This window comes from Neodiprion virginianus, chromosome 7 (assembly GCF_021901495.1).
Source record: "Neodiprion virginianus isolate iyNeoVirg1 chromosome 7, iyNeoVirg1.1, whole genome shotgun sequence".
Classification (NCBI taxonomy): Eukaryota; Metazoa; Arthropoda; class Insecta; order Hymenoptera; family Diprionidae; genus Neodiprion; species Neodiprion virginianus.
The window spans coordinates 23109891-23132264 of NC_060883.1; the positions used below are offsets into that span (position 1 = coordinate 23109891).

General features: G+C 38.5%; 1 protein-coding gene and 1 long non-coding RNA gene across 4 annotated transcripts in view; one reads left to right on the forward strand and one right to left on the reverse strand.

Annotated features, from left to right (window-relative positions):
• The window catches only part of LOC124308961 (hemicentin-2), a 162578-nt gene that overhangs the window by 129080 nt on the left and 11124 nt on the right, over nucleotides 1–22374 (reverse strand). The window lies entirely within an intron of this gene.
• Nucleotides 16862–18404, forward strand: LOC124308974 (uncharacterized). The gene is made up of 2 exons (XR_006909152.1): nucleotides 16862–17293; nucleotides 17902–18404. It is a non-coding gene; the product is annotated as an uncharacterized LOC124308974 (long non-coding RNA).

The following is a 22374-nucleotide window of genomic DNA, read 5'->3' on the forward strand; positions in this document are numbered from 1 at the left end:
TCATCTCGACGTCAAAGTAAATTTTATGAAATATTTAATCCAAGTTTATCCTTCGCGGTGTAAAAAGTAAAGGATAAAAATTTTGTCATAATAGATATCGAATGACTGATGTGTGATATTGGTTGGAAAAACGGTTTTCCTAAAATTTAACATCGCGTGACATAATCCGACCAAGAGATGACTATCTCGCGGTAAGTGAGCCCTGCACAAACGTGTTCCTGCTGCTGCTCCGCTCGACGTCCATCACTGGAGCTTCCGAGTTGGGACCGTGTATAGAAGAGCCGGTTATACGGGACTTAAGCCGTTTATAAGCCGTTTCCATCCGACAACGTCACCCAACCAACCGAGTCCAGGACCTCAACAATCCGCCCTTCAATCTCCTCACGGTAGTATAACAGAGGTTAGACAGTGAGGGTGAACCGGCGCCGCGACGACTCGCGTTTGATACACCCAACCCAACAGCAACGCCAAGTTGCGTGGATTCTGAGGCTAGGTTACGCACCTATATAGTCCAGGTTAATCTACCTGACCACCCGGGCTGACCGACCTTACATCCTCTCCTCCTCCTCCTCCTTGGTCCAGAGTTGCCGGCATCCAGAGCCAGAGAGAAGGAGTAGCAGCGGCAGCAACGGCGAACAATTTATCACCTCCAAGTCAGCCGTGACTCGTGCTTTACCTCCCTTCCTACTTCCTCATTGGCGACGTGCTAGTCTCGTGCAGCAACAGCAACGGCAGCAGCAGCAGCAGCAACAGCGATATATTAACAACCCCGAGACAGAGATCGTTGGGTTAGGCATGCGGATTGACACGGTGAAACTGTCACGGCTTCGTAGCTTTTCAAGGCTGACAAACGTGTATGACCATGACTACGATCCTTTGCACCCTCGTCATCCTGAAGCTGCTGCTGCAGCACCGGCTTATCGCGTTACTGCATAAAATGGTCTCTCGTATTTGCTTTCGATAGGAGCAACACAGATATGATATAAGGTAAGTGTACCAGTTATTGACCCTGTCCCAATTATTGAACTTTTTCGGTTGCAACTGTTTGATCCTTGGTTATAAAATTACCAAAATAATAAATTTTTAGTCTCTAACTATCTAGGAATTGGTCTTAAACATCGAGCAATTCACAATTTGTGACGTGAATTTATAATTTTGGACAATAAGAGGTTCGACAACTGAGTCTAAACGCGTCGATAACTGGTACGCTTATCTCACGCAACTTTGAGTTAACAAGATAAAAAGAATTCGTAGTCACGATTGGTTGCAGCGTGCTATCATCATCCGCTAGGCCAATATATGTATAAAAGTATGCGAAGTGAGATTCTAACGACATTGAGAAAGAGAGAAAGAGATAGAGTCTCTGTGCAAATTGGCACATATGCTCATCCAAGTGACTAACTTCTTCAGACAACAAATTCGAATGAAATATCATATAACTTGAAAAGGATAAAATACGAAGTGATAAAATACATTGTTGACGCAGATGAAGATATAAGGTATTGAAATATATCATGCAGAATAGAGTTGTACACTATGCACAATAAAGCGACATTACGCAAACAAAGTAAAATCAAACTAAATCGAACCGAATCGAATCGGGAATATAAAAGACCCTTGTAACGTGTATTGAGTAGAAAGCGACCGTCTTCATCCTCCTCCTCATCCTCCTCGTCGTCGTCGTCGTCGTCATCATCGTTCACCGAGGAAATACCTCTCCAGAAGAAGTAGCAAAGCTGAGTCGTCATTAAAACTTTTAGATTGCATAAGAATGGCTCAGACTACCTAGGTCTCGTATAGTAACTCGCGTTATATAACAACTTCCGTAGAAGAGAAGTGAAGAGAAGAGGAAGGAGATCCGCGACGCGTCGCCCGGACGTTCTTCCGTCCCGACGTCGCCGCCTAAACTTGAGACCCAGCACGAGATACCAACTCTGTTTACTAAATAGGATTTCCAGAGAGAAAAGGTGAAGTATGAAATTACCTCTTTCGCTATACTTCGCGAGATCCCTAATATAAGCGGATAAAATTTCACCTACGATTCAGCGAGCAGCGTGAATTGAGGTTAGGTGCATATACCGCACAAGGATGGAAAACACCTATTTATTACACCCGTCGACGCGAACTTTGAATCCTAGTTTTAGATGTCAAATTTTTATTTCTTCTACGTAACTGACAAATGAAAAATAAGTTTTATTGGATAAAGTTTGGTTTTGTTGAAAGCTGAGCGATATTTTGGACTTTGAGAGAAATGACATATTTTCTCAAACATTTGTTATAAATAACAACTGAACGATCTCCAGTTTTGCATTTAAATCAATTCTATTCAAAAATAATGATTAATAATAAACCACAAGCGTAACTGAATTGATAAATAAAGTTTAAAATGAATATTGTTCTTACTTTTTTCCTGATAACGTTAATAACGAGTTTTTTCCTTCTCTAGAAATAAAAATTACACATACACAGCGTATTATAACGCATAAATAAATTGCAACGACTCTATACTCTCGCGTCTTGTTTCACCTTTTTATTCATCCTCCTTGACGCTAATTTTCTATCGAAGAATCACAAACGCATCCTCGTTACACGCGGTTGTTACAAGCGTATAAATACACATCCACGTATAACGGGAGAGCAAATAAAGATAGAAGAGGATGAGGAAGATGGCGGAGAAGTAAACGCCGTGCAGAATTTAAGCCGGGTTTACGCTTCAATTATTCTCCAATTACGCTTGTTTGCGAACTTACTACTGCATCCCAGCCATCCTACCATTTCTATCGTTTTCTTACCGGTACCGTACGTACCATTGGTAGGTGGATGTAGGTAGATGTAGGTAGGTACCAACTTCCGTTTCAACGAGTTGCTTATACATCGCCACGCTCCCTGCAGCATCGTACAGCTTCTGCTCGGCGGTTGTATTAACGTAGAATATTGCGCCACCATGACCGAGGTGCTCAGAGTTACGTTCTACGGGACGATATTGTACCCAATGACATCGTTATTGCATATAAAATTTCAATTTAATATACAAGAATTTTTGTATAGATTTACCCATCGTCAAACACGATCAACTATTGGAACAAATGATCTTTTTTACTCGCAATTTCTTTGATGTTGCAACTGGTGAAAGTTTTATATTCTTTAACAAATACGTTTTCTTTCAGTTTTTTTTTCGTCGAAATTAACAATTCTTTGTATAAAATGAGTGTAATCAACGTTATTGTATTTCTTAATACCAAAGACGAAGAAATGTAACCGGTGTATGAAGTGGCGAAGTTAGTACAGGTGTGTATCTTTCAACAGTATCAAAAGAGAGAGAGAAAAGAGAGAGAGAGAGAGAAAGAGAGAGAGAGAGATTTTGTTGATAACGCAGAAAGTGTGAAAATAATTTATGAAAAAAATGTCTAATTTATAATAATACCTACATGTACAACTAATGCACATAAATTAAAAAATTTAGGCTTATTAAACGCATGATTTAACATCTTTTATCATGAACTTACGTATCTCATTCGCGGTTGATAAAGTTTACCATAAATAGAGTACAATTTGCATAAATTATGCGACTAAATTGTATTCGATATTTTGAAAATTTCATACGAAATTCCTAATCAGCGATGTCAAGAACTCCAGAACTCAATGATTTTACAAACATTCGGTATGAATAAAATGTTCATTTAACGAACCAATCAGCCATATTCGACCCACTATTTTGTATTTGTTGAAAAATCTGGTAATTGATGCTTAATCAACGACCTAAAAAACCTGAGAGTGCCTACCCAACATTCGCAACTAAATTCCATAAACTCTTTCACTAATTCGATTACACAGGTAATTTCACCATCAATGCTCAGCGTCAAAAATATCCGGTTTTTTTTTTCTATAAAAACTTTCCAAACAATTTCCGTGAAAATATATTACATGATACGATTAACGATTTCCTTCATATTCCACATGATTTTCGCCTTTCTATATCATATATAAAACATAAAAAAGCGGCAGGGTTTATTTTTTTTTTTTGAGTCACTTATTTATTTATTTTTTTTCTTGCTTTCTCACCAACTTTCTCCTTTCGCGTCTGAGTGCAGAGATTAGGCCAAGGTATCGTAAGCCACGTACACTCTCACGTACGGTATAAGTATAAGGGGAGAGAGTAAATCTGAGGGAGAAGGTAGAAGGTAGGAGTAGGTATCGCATCAGGGGGGGTTGGGTATAATCGCGAGTAAATGGCCTGTGAATAACACTGCAGTGAGCCGACGAAACCGGGGTTTCGGGTTGGCGGGCACGGCGATGGGCGTTATGGGTGTAAGGGTGTAAGGTTGCGTTCCTAATGGGAGTCGTCGCGACGCTGAGGCTAAAGAAGAAGAACATGAAGAAGAAGAAGAAGAAGAAGATGAAGAAAAAGATGAAAATCACGATGAAGAATAAGAAGACAAAATGGAGGAGAAGATACAGCGATAACTCGTTCCGTCTACGCCTATGTAAATTATCGCGCAGAGATGAACGTCACGTCTTATACCCACAGGTATATAAATAAGGTGCGTCAACGCGTAATGTTGGTAAGTGTGTACAGCATGTCCCAGCAGCCGATGCAGGAATGGTAAAGGGTGCCAACTGTACACCCCTAAAGCTCCGCGATTCTCTCTCTCTCTCTTTCTCTAGGAGAGAGGCGCGGTTGGCGTCGTCGTCCTCGCCGGCGTTCTCTGTATCTTGATTATATTCTATTTAGAACTCACCCTAACCTCCACCCCCCCAACTCACTCTTCTCACCCTTGCCCATCCACCCTCTGGAATCACCTTCTCCTCGCCTCTCCTCGCCCCTTGTCACGGGGTGGTTTGCCACCGCGATATTCCCAGTTGTTCAAGCTACACTGGGCGCGTTATTAAATGCCGCCGCGTTTCCCGCGAGAAGACGAGCTTGTACACCAGGAGAGAGAGACAGAGAGAGAGAGAGAGAGAGAGAGAGTCCGAGAGAGCCATCCTTCCTCCCGGTTCACGAGCAAATGATAGGCGAAATTCGAGAGGAAAGCGATCGGGGCGAAAATCTGGAGTAGGGGTAGCTGGTGAATAATTTTCGAGTACACATTTACGTTAGGGTGTTTCTTGAAAAAATAAATTACAAACTTCAACCGTGGCATTCCCCTAAAAAGTTTGTTCAGGTTAAAAGAAAGATTCGGTGAAAAGATGAGCGTTCTACGTTACGTGAAAGATCGCGCTCATTTAATTATTCACCCTTTTTTTTCTTCAAGTATGTGAAAAAACACGTTGTGGCATTTCAATTGTTATTTCTTTCCTGACGTTTGTATTCAGCCGAAAGATCGCGATTCATAATACACCGATATATCAACCGGGAAACTTATTCGCTTCTGAATTAAAAACTCATATTAACTTATAACAACTTTATGAAATTGACTTAACAATGACACAGTCGTTAGATAAGCTTCCCGAAATATCAACTTGAGACTTGATGTTACAAGTGTGGGTCTTTTTTGTCACGTGAATTGACATTTTTATTAATGCAAGCAATGAAGAAAAAAATTTTTTAAAAGTGAAAAATCAACTAAATGCGATCTTGAGCGTAACGTAGAACGCTCAACTTTTCGCAGAACCTTTTAAGAGGTACACCATGGTGGAAAATCGCAAATTATCTTTTTCTGTAAAATGTATGACACCTATAATAAAGATAATAAGATATTGTCGGGGTAAATTTCGTTCTTTCAATCCCCCTCCCCGTACCTACGATGTGCAATCGGAGGATAACGAAAATAATATAAGCGATATTTCAAATATTGATAATTTCAGGTTATTGCACGAACAAGCGCTTATAATATAGAAATTGAACAAATCTGTACCAATAGTCGAATTCTAGTTCGCGATAATTAACGCCCGATTGTTTGAAATAAAATTCGGTTTTCGCCCGAGATAATTTCACCCGTTCGGAAGAATATTGTGGCGGTGAGGAAAGGTGGGGGGGGCACACGCAAAAACTAACGAACGTGTTTTTTGTTTGCCTAGAAAATAGATCCCCGGCGATTATGATTGCCTTCATCTCAATGATATCCAGACAAGTGTTTTACAGGGATAACTTCAGGGGCACAGAAGTGCATATATCAATAAAGTGAAAACAAACCGTAAAATTAAATACCGACATAGTTGAATGAAAATTTTTATTTGCTTAGATACCGTAACGCGAACGTAGAAATATGTGAGCCTATACGTTTAATCTAGTTGAAAGTAGAGTAAAATGTGAAGAAAGAAAAATTAATAAAAAAGATAAAGTTTGCGCAGATATCGAAAAAGCGAAAAAGAGGTCAAGGAGAAGAGGAGAGAGAGAGAGAGAGAGAGATAAAGAAGAAACACAACAAGAGTGCAAAAGCCGGCCGTGCCCGTCGGCTTATACCGCGTATCGTATTATCCGTGTAGTTTATACTTCTCATATGCGAGTTTCCGTGCCAGGAATCTAAAAAAGTTAATATCTCTCCTCCTCCTATTCCTCCTGCTTCTCTCCACCGTGCTTCGCCTGCGAATGAGATGCGTTAAGGTACATGCACGAGGCACGCGTGTGTTGCAACACAAGCACACAACAAACAAACACCCAAAGCTTTTCATGTAACAAAACGCGATACGCACGCCTGTGTACATGTCCACCCACGTTTTTTCCTGCATGGGTTGAAGGTGAAAAAAACCGAAGGGAACGAGAGAAAAACTGCTCGAAAATCCGACATTTTTTTAAATACAAATTTCAAAGTGACGAATGAATTAGCGTGTACCGAAATTGGGATTTTCGATAAATCGTCCGGTGGAATAACTGTTTTTACGAAAGTTCATTTGACCGGAAGGCTATGTTATCCGAAAATGTAATTTCAAGAAGAGTCGACATCCCGAATGAACAAAGCACGGAATGTGAAGATACAGAAAGATGAAAGTTACGAAGTTAAAAATCGATAGCGGCTGATACATACTTCGAACAGCCAAAAAACTAACAAAAAATTATCTGTCGAAAATCGAAGTACGGAAGGAGAAAAATCTTGATCCGCAAAATGTAGAAGCATCGAGATCCCGAAAGGACGAAATACCGAATCTCCTGAGAATTCGGAACTTGTAAAATTATTCTACTCGATGCCAGTTTTATCAAAATTATCCTTTCGAGTCTTTGGTCAGTTGTTATTAATGAATTCGTAAATTTTCGAAAACAGGCACAAGTCTGACGTTTGAAAAGTTGACTTTTTGACTTTTTCGTATTTTCGCAAATTGAATATTTTGTCCTCCGTAATCTTGCCCATTCCAGAGGAAAAAAAATTTAAAAAAAATTCACGCAGACCAAGATACTACAGGTATCTTACGGTATGCTAATATAGTGAAGCAAAACGAAATTACTTTTGGCTATAAACAGTTTTATGCGTGATCAGTTTCAACATTCGCTCGTTTCGACACATGCGAAAAATGTGGTAGGATCGTCAATAATTATAATTAGCTCGCGTCAGCCGCAAATGGCGCAAAAACACATGTCGAATCATTAGCCGAGTGGGATGATTTCGACGCTTGCCAATACTACAAATGACATTCGATATATTTACGCCACTTACGCTGAAAATTACCTGAAGCCTGTGACGCGATAATATGATTTTTAATAAAGCCTATCATGCCTGTATCATTCGAATTTTACAAGCCTTTAAAATTTCACGGCCAATTACACTCTTCTATTCCAAACCTGTATCGCATTCTTAGCTAACGGTAATTAATTCCATAAACAATTAGATGTAGAGCAAGGTATTGCGATGAACATCGCTGTAATAAAGCACGGTGAAATTTTCAGAATCGGACTCCTCGATTATAAAATTTTGAAAATTTCAGGGTTTGATCCCCCATCGTTACGAGCAACAAATCTGCCAAGTATCAAACGAGTCCCTCAATTCATACCAAATTCGTACAAAACGAAATAACTCTTTACAAAAACTACATGTATTTTACATTTAACACTTACACAGAGTTTAGCGACACGTGTTCCAGTTGACACAGAGGCTTGAAACTTGACACAGATGTTTTTTCGAATGATTTGGAACAGATCTGAAGGCTGTCCAAATGTAAATTTATCCGACCCCCAAAAAAAAGACGACCCTGATCTAGCTACACGTGTTTGGCATATATATGTGTGTGTGTGTGTGCGACCATTAGATAAAATCGCGCAACGCTAGAGATTTTCGTGCAAAAAAAAAGAGAATAAAAAAAAAGAGAAAAAAACCGATTCCCGAATGAGAAAACAAGGGATAGTTACGTATATATTCGAGTTTCCTGGAAGCTAGCCACAACCGCCATGACGTATGTTTTACGAGTATGGAAACGGCGGTGAGGACGAATTCCGTCGTCGTTCTTGCAGCGCTAGGTGAAAAACGGAGGCGACCGTTTTATAGTCACCGCATTGCCTGACCGCTGCACCGGATTTTATATACCTACCCATAACGGTCAAACGAACGAAGGAACGAACTGACTAACGGATGCGAATTTTCCTCCCTTGGACAAAAGAGAGCATACATGGAAAACGATAAGGGATGTGGATGATGGTGAACGTAGACGGGCAGACGTATAAAGCATGGGTGAAAATTTAGTCGCTGAAAAAGCTGACGCGGTTCCGCAAAAATTCCCTGTATTCCCATGTATAATCCTCTCTCTCTCTCTCTCGCTCTCTCTCTCTCTCTTTCTCTTTCTCTCCGGACATCGTCTCACCGATTCCCTGATTCTCGGCTGCACAATGGCTCTCGGGTCATCCGCAATTCGTATACGTATATGTATTATGTTACATGATGTCGTAGAAAGAAGACCGTGGCGGGAACCGCAAACATTTTTCTCATCCTGCCGTTTCGATTAAATTTTTTTCGACCATCCTATTATTATTTACGGGAGTAGAACAGTAAGGCCAGTTCTGCGTACAGATTTCCATACCGACGTTTTACGGACATTTTACCCGCTTCGCAGCTCAGACGCAAACCCCTTTTTTCGGGTGGAGCTTATCCCTACTCTGGTCAACTCGATCGATTATCGGGAAAAAAAATCCTCTGCACGGCGCTCTGTGTTACCAGCGTTTTTATAATCACAGGATAAAATGTCGGTAAGATGTCGGTAACGAAATCTGTACACAAAACTGGCCTTACTATTCTACCAACTACTAACGCGATGACTCGCTTATAACGACGGAGTAAACAGTTCCAGGCGAATGATTATGCGTGTAAACTACGATAAGATTTCATTAAAACCTGACAAAGGGAAATATCTTCTACAGCAAACACAATTTGCATAAGTGTACATATAAATGAATCGCTGTATCGAGGTAATGACAGCTTCTTACACAATAAATTACGAACATTAAATGAAATTTGACAAGTTTGCAATTAACGTGTAAGCGTAGAACTACAGCGTTGCAATTTATTTCAGGACAAATACCCATCCTTACTTATTGTTAAATCGAAATTTAGCATTAGTTATTACATACAATTCGAGTCGTAAAATTCAGTAAACTGTACAATAAAGCGAAACATATGTATAACCCCTCATTTACTCTGTGACGCAGAATTTTGAAATAATTTGATCAATTTTTGAGAACAGTAAAAAAAAAAAAAAAAAACTAAACGAAACGAAACCACGTTCTGTATTACAGATCGGGCGGAGAATAAAGAGAAAAACATCGTGATAGTGAAGATGAGATTGGCTTTTCCACCATCTGGACCGAATAGATCCACACATATTATGCGTATACCTATAGATTACATGTGTGTATATACAGCTTCCTCCCTTATTTAAATTTAGATTCGCCAACGCTCTGGATGTCGCCAATATAATACATATGGATGCGCGTGCGTGTGTGCGCGTGTGTAACACGTGTCGTCTAGGGTTCATCGGTATTGGAATACGACTCCCTGTTCTCCCTCAACCACCGCCGCCACCTCTTCGTCCGCACAAGAAACTCAACTGACAGACTGAGAAATCGGTGTGCTAGACGAACGAGTATAACACGGAAGTCGAGACGAGACGAGACGAGATGCTTGGCACATCGCAGGATTCGCAATTTCGTGTAAAAGCCAATTAGAGGTCGTCCATCCCTTAGACCATTGCATAATGCAAGATCAGATATCTCAAGTTTATCTGTACTCTCTAAGCTAGCGGCATCTCTCCCTCGCTCTCTCTGTCTCTCTGTCATTTTCTCCCTATCCCTCTATATATATATATATTATTTATTATACACCAGACCCACCCAACAATATAATTCAGTATTATTATCCTCCAGTAACTGCGTGGAAATATTCGCTTTCAAATCGTGCCTTTATACGTTACGGAATCGCCTTTTGTTCATCCCTCTCAAAGTTCTCCGTTCTATCAAAACACCCGCATCGACGACACAAAATCATTACACATCTTTAATTCTCTCTCTTATTAATTTTTCCATCTTCGAGTACAATTTTTTTTTCTTCCACTTCGGTTTTCTACACAATTTTCTTTTCCCCATTAATCGGTCGTACCGAACCGGAAAAACGAAAAAAAGAAAGAATAAAACCGAGGAGAAACGGAGAAAATAAAGGGTGCGAGCGTAACAGGAAAAACGGTGAAATATGTTACTGATATCTACCCCTCTGTGACAATTTTTTCTTTTTCCTCTTCTTTCTTTCTTTCTTTCCCTACCCTCTTTCACTTTTAGCCCCTCCCCCCTTCCCAATAAATTATTATTAAAAAAAAAAACCAACGAAAATAAAAAAAACCTTGTATTGAAAAATTATATATATATATATATATATGTATATATAAAATGAAAAGAGGAGAAAAAGAAGAAGAATAAGAAAAAGAAGCCGTTGATTTCAACCGGAATAACTTTTTCACGGCCCGTTACAGACGCCTCTCTTTATACTGTATATACAGTGTATTCCGCTTCTGGTTCTGTTTGTCGTTGTTACACTGTCATCGTCGTTCTTTTCCTTTAGGCAAACAACAAATACAATCGTTCTAGACCTATAAATCGAACCAGGGCGTTGGCTTGAGACAACAATAAAAAAATAATAAGATAAAAAAATCGAAAGTTTACGTATTATATAAATGTATACCTAACGTGAAAGAATTGAGAAAGAAAAATAAAAGAAATAAGAAAAACTGTGACAACCGGAAACGGAAGCTGATCGGTACAAAGGGGGAAAAAAATCAATTCGATTCACTCTCGTCCCTTAAAGTTACATGTATATTACACGATAAATAATAGAAAAAAAAATCGGAAAACAATGTGGACCGTTCCAAGCTTCTGTTTTCTAGCGAAGCAAAAAGTGAAAACTTTTCATATGTACTCTGGTAAAAATGATTTCTAAGAATCTATACAAATTCTCTACAGAAATTACAACATTTCCCATAATTATATACGAAAAATTATTATTCGTGTAAAATTGTAAATACGCCTAGTATTTCATACGAAAAACTTTCGTAAATTTTCACAAAATTTTGTATATATTTTCCGAAAAAAAAAAAAAAAAACCCGGCACACTCACAATTTCGTACGAATTTAATACGAAATCTTTCAATTTCTGTAAACAATCGTTGCTTGTTCTTGGTATAAATTTGTCGTCAGGATAAAAAGTGCCGAATGAAAAATCTTGTCGCTCGACTAGTTTCTCGAACATATATATATACATGCATATGCATATAACACGGATATAATGTATAGTATATAACGTATACACGTCCAAGGTATAACTTGCCGTGCGAAAATATTGGCAAGGGTCCGAGAAACGGGGCGGGGGTTAGAGAAATACGGGGAGGTGGAAAAAGTTGCTACGGGGTGGGGGTTGAAATAAGCCAACGTGGAGGTCGTCGCCGTGAGTTATCGCAGCGACTATCTGCTCAACTGGTCCGATTTATTTCTACGGGTAAGGTACAAGGTACACGGGGTATGCCTTGCCTGCATGCCTCTGCAGCTATTCCCTGCCTCTCTCTCTTTGGGCAAGGGGAACAAAAGTATTATTTCTCGGGAACAAAGTATTTTTTCGCTCATCTTTTTCTACTCTCTTTCCATTTTTCGCAAAAATTTTCCGCTTCCGTACAGATACTTGTAACAGTAGGTACGTGTACAAGGCAGTTATTTTTTTTTTTTTCTTTTTTTCTCGACTATGACGCGTGTGTAAAATCTCTCCGTGCGTTCCTATCTCTCACCTATCGTGCAATTTTCATCACACCGTTCATCGGATTGATGTAAAATATCCAATTTCGCAAAGAAAGGGATATACTACATGTATATTTGACATATGTATATATATATATATATATAGTATAGACAAGATACCCATAGGTTATGTATAAATTGGAGCGGTAGACCACCGGCCACGTAAATGGTAGATACTCGAAAATGCGCTGCAGCAGCAGCAGCATCGGCAACGGCATGGAAATTTCAGAGCCTAGGAAAGGGAGGGAGAGACAGAGAGAGAGAGAGAGAGAGTGGGGGATGGAAACGAGAGAGCCGATAAAGTGCAGAGGGTTGCACTGCAGGCATGCATACACCACACCCACCGCCGCTTTTGTTTATGCAAATCGTTTATACCGCGTGACTTGGAACCGGGAGTGGATAGCGATTTACAAATTCAACGAAGAGAGAAACGGTTGCTACGTATACATACATCATGTGTATATATATATATATATATATATATATATATAAGTAAGCGGTCATGCACACGTGGGATGTGTTTGTGATTTGTTACATCGTAGTGTATATTTTACCCTTTTTTTTATTTATTTTTTTTGTTCTTGTTACATTTTCCACTTTTTCTCAACTGTCCCGGAGGAATCGAGTTATAAAATGATGAAAATAGAAACGTAGAAATTTGATCCGTTTTCACATTATATCCACACTAGGGTAATCCTTGTTTAGCGTGATGACAATTTTTTTCCGTCCCACCCCCGAAATCAACTTCAACTAATTCAAAAACAATTCCCCAGTTATATTTCAGACTTTTACTTCAACTTTACTATAAGATAGTCCGCATATTGCGATCGAAGTTTCTCACTGTTTTTCACATATTATTTTTATAATAAGCTTCGATCACAATGCGGACACTGTCTCAGAGTTGAGGTAAAAATCTAAAGAAAATTAGGCAATTGTTTTTGAATTGTTTGATGTTGATTTGGGGGGGGGGGGGGGGGGGGGGATGGGGCGAAAAAAATTCGTCAACACCGTAAATAAGGACCACCCTAATCCACGAATATATATATATTTTTTCGCTCATCTTTTTCTACTCTCTTTCCATTTTTCGCAAAAAATTGTTGTGTGTATATATATATACACACAACAACAGCGAGTTATAATGAGGGGGCTGATAAATCCTTTTCCATGACGTAACTCCGCAAACATTATACAACGCAACGCGTCGCGGCGTCGAAAGTTGTGCATCGGGCAAACAAGCGGGCAAGCAACTGGTTCGAACCTACATACATAACGTTTCTGCAGAGTTTTCCCTTACACATGTATAATAATACAAAACACGCGTGTAATATAACACCATACGCTAAAACATTTCTAATCAACCAAAGAAGCCACCCTCCTGCAGACTGGCTCGTCTCTACTCGTATAAACTATACGTGTACGTATATAAGCGTGAACTTTCACGATCGTCGTTAATTAACAAACGAGATCTGTAACGTCGCTGCCGCATTAGTGTATAAATATATATATATATATATAAATATATGTAATAAATTGATGCAAGCTTGCATTCACGTGACACAAGAATACAAGAAAACAATTTACACGATGGATATATACGTAATATTTATACACTGAGCGTGTAATACGAAAATAATTTTTTTGCTTCTCTCCTCTCATTCCCAACGTCATATAATACAGCCACGAATTGTTATACCTAAATGTAACATATAATTTAATTAATAAATTATACCCACATACCGTATCGTCGTTGTTATTATTATCAGTGTACTCTCATTCTCATTTGCATTTGTTATTATTATTTCGTGCGTGCGTGTTTCTTACAAATATTCCTTCTTCTTTTTTTACATATCGTATTTTCGCCACCCTCTCTCTCTCTCTCTCTCTGCGGCAGCAGCAGAGTTGTTTTTCCCCAGTAGCCAATAAGTGGTGGCCCGAGGTACGAAGAAGCCAGCAAGCTAGCCAGCCAGTTTATACAGCTTCTGTACATATGTGTATACAATACATACATATATATATATATCTATATGCGGATTTTTCGCCGCCTCGCGCCGTCGTTTGCACATCGGTGTACATGAAAAATTCATGCGCACGCGCGCTCGCCGGCAGGGTGGTAAAAATCTGCGAGTAGAAAAGTTCGCGTGAGATTGGAAAGAGAAAGTCGTCGCGTTCGGCGATGCCTGTTTAACATTGCTTTTGCAGACGGCGAAAGGAGAAGAATAAAAATGGACGACGAAGAGATGATGAGGGGTTATTTTGTTGCAGGGAGAAGATTGAGGATGATCGGCGCTGTATGCATATATACGACATTATAAGTATTCACAGCGTATATACGAGTAATACGGTGTAGTATGGAAAATTCAAGACGGTGGATCCGATATGGTGGGCGAAAATTTCAAATTTTATCGAATACCGTCGAATAAAAAATAAAATAAAAAAACTCTGTGAAGCGGTTTTCGGGGTCGCTGATTGGATTCGACGTACCGAATTTTCAAAATCTGATTTTAAATTCAAAATCAGCGACCTCAGAAACCCGAGGACGGAGTTTTTGCTCCGGATTCGATCGAATTTGAAATTTTCATCCGCCGTATTGGATCCGCTATCTTGAATTATTCAAATCCGTTTTCAGATTCGTAATCAGCGACCCCGAAAACTTATAATTTACATAAAACATGTATAAATGTGAAGATTCAACTATCTCGGAAACGAATTGTTCCATCAATTTTCACGATTTTTTTCAATCGATTTCTTTCCAGCAAGAATAATTACTATAATCAATTTGTCTAAATATCAACGATGAAAAAAAAATCCATATAAAATCGGTGGCAAAAATACTCTACTATTACTCAAGAGGTTTTAAGGGTGGCAAGGATGGACCGAGAGGGGTTTTAGAAAAGACGTAAATTGATCGAACGAAAACGCCGTCGCAAAGATAGCGAGTCCAAGCAAACAACACGCGCGGCGTATAGTTTTATTAACGAACCAATCACTCGTTAACATTATGTTATATTATATTGTTACAAAGGGTGAAATCACCCGCTTTGTCCCATAAAAGAAGTTTATTTCGCATGTGATAAAATAAACAAGTTTGCTGCGTCAATCGGCATTGTTGTAAAAACAGTCCTGTTACAGACTTTAAACAAATTACACACTTTGTCATTGAAAGCATTCTTTTCTCCAAGCATTTCGTTAATTTCGTTGCCTGATTCTTCACTGATTGATCTCAAGAACCAATCTCTTTATTTGTAACTTCCCAAAGTTACAATATTACATTATATTACATAGGCTGAGTTATTACGTATTATTTTATACCTTGCTGCGAGCAACGACGACTCTTTTCCGATTTTCATCCTCGGACTTTTATACCAATATGTGTGTATGTATGTGTATATATATACACGCACAGGCATCGAAAGTTGGAACGAAGAACCGAAAGAGCTTTCGGAGTGAAAGAGAGAGAGAGATATATATATATATATATAAATAGATAAATAAGGGATTATTTGTTGCTGGTAGAATGAATGGACGGCGAGACATTGCGGGATAAAAAGAAGAAGGAGAGATTAAAGCGAGGAGAAGAAGAAGAAGAGAAAATTCGTTCACCTCGACGGGCAGCAAACCGTCTGGAAGGCTTTAATCGCGTTGAAAACAGAATAGAAAAAACCAGTTTTGGCTCATCGATCAAATCCCCTCTCCCTCCCTCCCTCCCTCCCTCTCGGCGAGATTTGCGCGGTGATCCGTATTTGTGTATATATATTTTTTATCATACACAGTGCGTGTATATAACATATACAATACGATGCAACAACTTGATGAAAAATGTATTGCGTAGAGTACAAATATTCACCGGCAAAATAATCACACCTGTAAGAATCGGTCCAAGAATTACAATCAACGCACGATCCAAAGACCGAAAAGTTAAGGTAAAAAAGAAAAGAAAAGAAAATTACTTGCACAGGGTGACCAGAAATTTTATGAAAATAAATTCCATGACATTTCCATCTCTTCCACGACCTTAAAACTCACTTTTCCCTGATGTTTTCCCCAGTTCTAGTAAGTTGCTAAAACCTTAATCGTTCAGCTTATCAACTCTATATTAGTTTTAAATTCAATTTGAATTTAAGAAAAATATTGTGTACAAAAAAAAAATGTCACTTTAAGCCGATTAGTTTCCTCGACGGCGAAAAACAAAAAGAAAAAGAAAAAAAGTAAACTTGTTACCTTAGAAAATCATTTCCAATTCCCATGATAGAAAAACTGACGATCTCAATATTTTCCGTAACCAAATTGAAAAATAAAAATTAAGAATCAAGAATGGCTTTATTCTTTCTCCCTTCATTTCTTTCATTCTTCCTTTCTTTCTTTCAGCTTTTTCACCACCCAATTCCTGCCAACGACACGACAGTGAACGGCAAATGTAATATAATAATAACGTATAAGAAAGCCCCTCCCTGCCTGTAGTTCCCTCAGGCTCCATTATACCTACAGGCATACCTGGTCTAAATTACCATAAACCTCGTTAAACGACAATACAATTATTTCCGAGTGTGATGCCTCAGCGAGGCTGCCGCTGCTGCTATATAAATATACGTACATACACGTATAGACATGAGACGTACATAACCTGCAGGTACGGAAATTCATCCAAGAAGAAGTTTGAACAACCGACGCTGCCGTTTCGTAATAGATATCTCGCAATTCGGCGCTGGATTTCAAAGTAATTTTACCGACAATGACGCGTATTAATTTTACATCGTAACGTTGCTTTTCATTAATTAAGGAACTGGCATGAAAGGATTTACCCCGAAAAAAAAAAAAAAAACAAATCTATCAATTACACACGCGTCAGTCTTTGCCGATTGGTCGCATTCTTTTACGAACGGACTTTCATTCGCTCCGACGAGACCAAGTGCCGACAACCCGACTGGAGGATTAAAAATCAACCTTCAACAGCGCCGCCTATCTCTCGACCTTTTCTACGGAAGTTTCGCGGGGAATACCGTCTCGCTAAATTAGTCACATCTCCTTCGGCTGCCTGTCAGAGTTGACGTGATTTGGACTCGCGAATATCTTTGGCTCTCGTGCCTTGTGTTTATTTTTTGCGTAAGTACCTTTCCAATCATTTTCGTCACTGTTTCGTAGATTTATAAGCTTCCGTTATCGCCACGCGACTCCGCCGACTTCCGAATTCCCATTTTTCACGAGGAAAAAATCTCTTTTCTATCAGCCTTTGTTCGTCGTTCGACTCTCTGCCCGTCTCTTGACGTCTGCCTGACAATATCGTCTCAACGTGGTTTCGATCGTATCATTTCCGACAGTGTCTTTTGTTTCGATAAGTTTTCGTTTATTTTACGTTTCGTCGATTACTTGTCGCGTCGCCTTCTGCGTCGATGTCGGTCTTCGAGCCGCGGTGCCTAAGTTTTGGGATTCCCAACGAATCATCGTTAGTTGCGGTTTCTTTGTAAACGGTTGAACGTCACCTCGACACGCGTTGCTTTATTATTTTAAACGTGGAATCAGCTTCAATTAATCAATATTCACAATCCGAATCTCAACCACTTTCTCAAATCAATTGGCCACGATTATAATACATAAATTTTATATATGTACCTTTCATATGACCTGTAACGGAAAGTTTCGCAACTTTTCCGTGATGATCGATGTTAAACTAACGTACATTCAGTTTTAATTAATTTGTTTTTTCACGGTAGGTTCAAAGTCTCCATTCCTGCGCCATGTCGAAAACTCCGTTGGCGAATGATCCAACGGACAGAGGAATCAGCAACAGATTGGACAAAGCAATGGGATGGGCTGGTTACGATGATCCGAAAGAAAGCAAGGTCCGCGCGAGCATTCACGCTGGATATCACGAGTATCAATACCACAAAACCGGAAATCCCAGGGAACATGAACGCGCCAAGGATCAATGGGGTGTCGTCACTGGCGGCGCGAGAGATAACTTGCAGAAATATGATGCGCAACAACAATCGGCCGGAGAGAAATCGGGCAAATAAGAAAGCGAAAATAATGAAGGCGAAATATATGTCCGTATATTAACGTACCATATATCTAAGATATTTGCTTTTTGCTCGTGATAAAACGAGAAATAATAATTTTGCTTCAATTTCCTACATATTGCACTCATTTATATTCAATGCGTACCGAATAAATATTCTGTGTATTTCAATAAACGTGATATTTACGTAAAATTCTATTCCTCGAAGCTTTCCGATTTATAATTTCAGTATGTACAGACTAGTGTGAAGTTTTGCTACTAACTCTACAACGAAATGAAGAGGAGAAAAAAAAAGTGTTGGTTTAGTTTTTTTCGCTCATATCTGTCACTGGCTATAACAGAACGCGTAACTATGTATAATCTTACAAAAAAAGAATCGTTTTTTGTGAGTCTCGGTTAACGAAACCCCTAAGTTAACTTTATTTATCAAATTTGCTGATCAAAAATAATTAAAATGTTAACGAATCAATCGCTAACACCGCATGTGTGTATATACATATATAAATATAATAGGATTACGTTCGTACGAAGAGGATTTAGAAAAAAAAAAGATTAATCAAAATGATTATTGTCTTCGAAACAGTTCTTGTGTTGCAGCATAAATTTTCTCCTCACATTCTGTGAGTGCCAAAGAAATTCTCATTGCTGTAAATTTTTTCCAAACAAGTAAATAGGAAGAAAAAATTTCTTTCGTGCAGGTAAATTTAAAAAAAATATATTCATATGCATATATATATATATATATATAATAATTAGACGAAGAAGATGAAAATCGCGATCCTAACAAGTAACCGAACAGAATCCTTCCCCCCACCTCGTCCTTTCTTTATCTCCTCGTATAGTTTACCTTTTTCTTTTTATCAGAGTTAATACCGTCCGACAAACTTTTCGAAGAACTGCGGGTGGGGTCTACATACATACATACATACATACATACATACATACATATATATATATATACACACACCCTGCTTCTTTATCCGTACTACATGGTAGGGTATAGTACATACGTAGAGGGGGGAGGGCGAAGTGACGAGACCAATAATAAAGAAAAAAAAGAAAAGAAAAGAAAAAAGATAAGGTGTTGGAGAAAGACTGCAGACGTACGCAGCGATGCTGCCGAGAGGCGATAAGAGGGGGGTGGTGGGGGGTGCAGCCGAGGCGGACAACGCGACAGTTCAATCTCTTTTATCTCCCTCTTTCTTTTTACAACTAGACCACAGACTCACGTTCGGTCAACTCGACCCTTTGAGTCATACTGAAAAATATTCTTGCCACTTATTTTATACCTATTTTTTTTGTGTTTTTAGAGAAATTTTCAACATATTTCTTAGCGGTTTTTTGCTACTTCCGATGGTATACTTATAACAAGTTTGTAATACTCCAGAGTAATTGTTGCTGAATAATGTAAATTATTCTTGTTAGAAACAAATTGGTGGAAAAAATCGTCGGCATTGAAAGAATATAATTCATTCACACGTGTACACGGTTTACGTAAATTGTTAGTTTTTGGGCTCGCTAATTACGAATCTGATATCGGAATTTAATAATTAAAAATCGCGGATCCAATATGCCTGACGAAAATTTGAAATTCCGACAGAATCCGAAGAAAAATCTCTGCGACCAGACGTTTTTAGGGTCGCTCATCGAACTCCGCACACTTAATTTTCAAAAATAAACCATTCGTATATTTTTTATAACACCGTGCTTTTCGTAGTCCTCGTGAATATCGTTTATCGCTTGCCGATCTGTGAAATTCTGTAAAAGAAATCTTTGATCACGGCAACGTGTACGAGAGCTTTTCATCACCGTGTTGAGAATTTCCGGCTGCGTTAATAATTTGAATATTAGCCCAGTCATTTTAGACTAAAATTAGGGCTGAAATTACATTAATTTTAAACAGCAATTTTCTTTCACGAATCGTGAGGTGAGGTCGCCATATTGATTTTGTTTCCCCAATATTATATATTCGCGCGAAAAATATGAGGATACATCCGAAATTTCCAAAAAATATTTTTTGAAAAAAGAACTGGCATATGGAAAAATCCTGAAAATAATACATGTGAATGGAGAACACGCAAAAAAAAATTCAAAACCTCACCTGTCTACGTTACAAAAAAAAAAAAAAAAAAAAAAAAAAGGAGACACAAACGAGTTTTTATTGTTTACAACAAATAGAGAAAAAAAGGAAACTATCACAATTTTAATTATTTAAATTCTAAGCCCGATGCTACTTTTTTTTTTTTTTTTTTTCTAGAGATGAAAAATTTCACACATTCTTCACCAAAATCGACGAATCTTTGCATTTCAAAGGTTTTCAATTAGAATCGTTTGCGAGAAAAAAAAACACATAAATAACGGATACGACGATTTTAGTGATACGTATGCGTTTTGAGTGCTTTGTTTTTAACGAATGCCACGAAAACAAAAAATTACACACCCTTTTACCACCAAAAAAAAAAAAAAAATAGGTATAAATTATGCTCTAATTATCCCGGATTACCAGACAATTCCCGTGTTTTTCCCAATTTTTTCACGTTATTCCTGTTTTTTCCCAGTTTACGTACATAACGTGTAAATAACGGACTAAATGAACGGTGATTACATTACGAAGCGCAAGTTTCTGATTTTTGCATCGCTGTCGGGTTAAATAATATATTTACAGGACAAGATATGAAAAAAACTTGGCGATAATTTATATCGTTATTTGTTTATACATTTCTTACTCATAAATTGTGTTACGTAAAATATTAACCCTGTTGAACCGATGATCAAGTTCTCGGGGAAGAACTTTTAAAATTAAATAATAAACTTTTAACCGACCATTCGATATCGCTAATCATTATCATCGTAGCAGGGATTTTGCAACCGCTCATAAAACCTAACAAAATTCTACGCCGCCTCCGACAATGAGCTAAATTAACGTGCAGATATTCGGTATGATTTGTACTGGATTGAAACGGAGAAAGCAATTTTAGAACCAAGCTTTTACAGCCCCAAGTCACGAACAGCGTCTGTACATTAATCGTCGTCACGTTAATTGCGACACACGCGTGTGCGATCACATTGTCAAAAAAATTCGGCGAAAATTCACCCAAGTATGACGGCAGAGTTTCTACGTAATGAACGAAAATTTCGTAGTAGCTGAAACACCCGATGGAGTAAAAAGCAGACAGTTTCCTCACTGAGAGAAATTTTTAGTTCCGGTTACCGCTCAGTCCTTGACTATTTTCATTTTTTACCAAGATCGAAAAATATAGTTCTAGGCAGAAGATGAAAATTAGTTTTATAGCCGTTACTATTCTTTCTCATTGCGATCGCTGTTGCTATATTTTCTTGTAACTGTTGCGAAAATTTAATGCTTGTGCTACGATAAATTGACGTTAAAGCCAAAAAAGTAGAGAAAACCGAACAAACTGATTTTGCGTTGCAATAACCAAAAAAAGGATCGACGATATCGCAAAATGTTTACGCATACCTCATTTTTCCTAATTCCAACAATATTTAAACAGTTTTTTTGACGATACCTGTTTCTACTCAATTTTTCTAGTTACTGCAACAAATGAAAATTTTCTCAGTACTGTTTCTTTTTTTTTTTTTCTTTTTTTTTTATTGAATAATATTCCCCGCTTATCGTATCTCGGTTGAGAAGTTTTATCAACTCTTGACTGCCCCATACTAGGGTCGGATTGACACCGCGCTATTTTATCTGTGTGTTAAAAGTATGTTGATGTGTGTGCTGTTCTCTTTTTTATTCGTAAATATTGCTAATCATCATCTCTAGATGGATAATTTTAGGGTCAGTCTGTCTGACCCCAGTGCCGGGGATTCACCGACTACTCTCTCTATCAACGTATACTCCAAAGTACGGGAAGTCGAGCTTCAGTGGTTTGTATATATATGGGGAGATTCTACTGTACCGTACGTCCAGTTCTGCAAAGGCTTCGTCGAGAAGAAGAACGTCTCTTTAATTTCGCCGCATCTCCTTCGACTGTCTGTCAGAGTTGACATGATTTGGACTCGCGAATATCTTTGGCTCTCGTGCCTTGTGTTTATTTTTTGCGTAAGTACCTTTCCAATCATTTTCGTCACTGTTTCGTAGATTTATAAGCTTCCGTTATCGCCACGCGACTCCGCCGACTTCCGAATTCCCATTTTTCACGAGGAA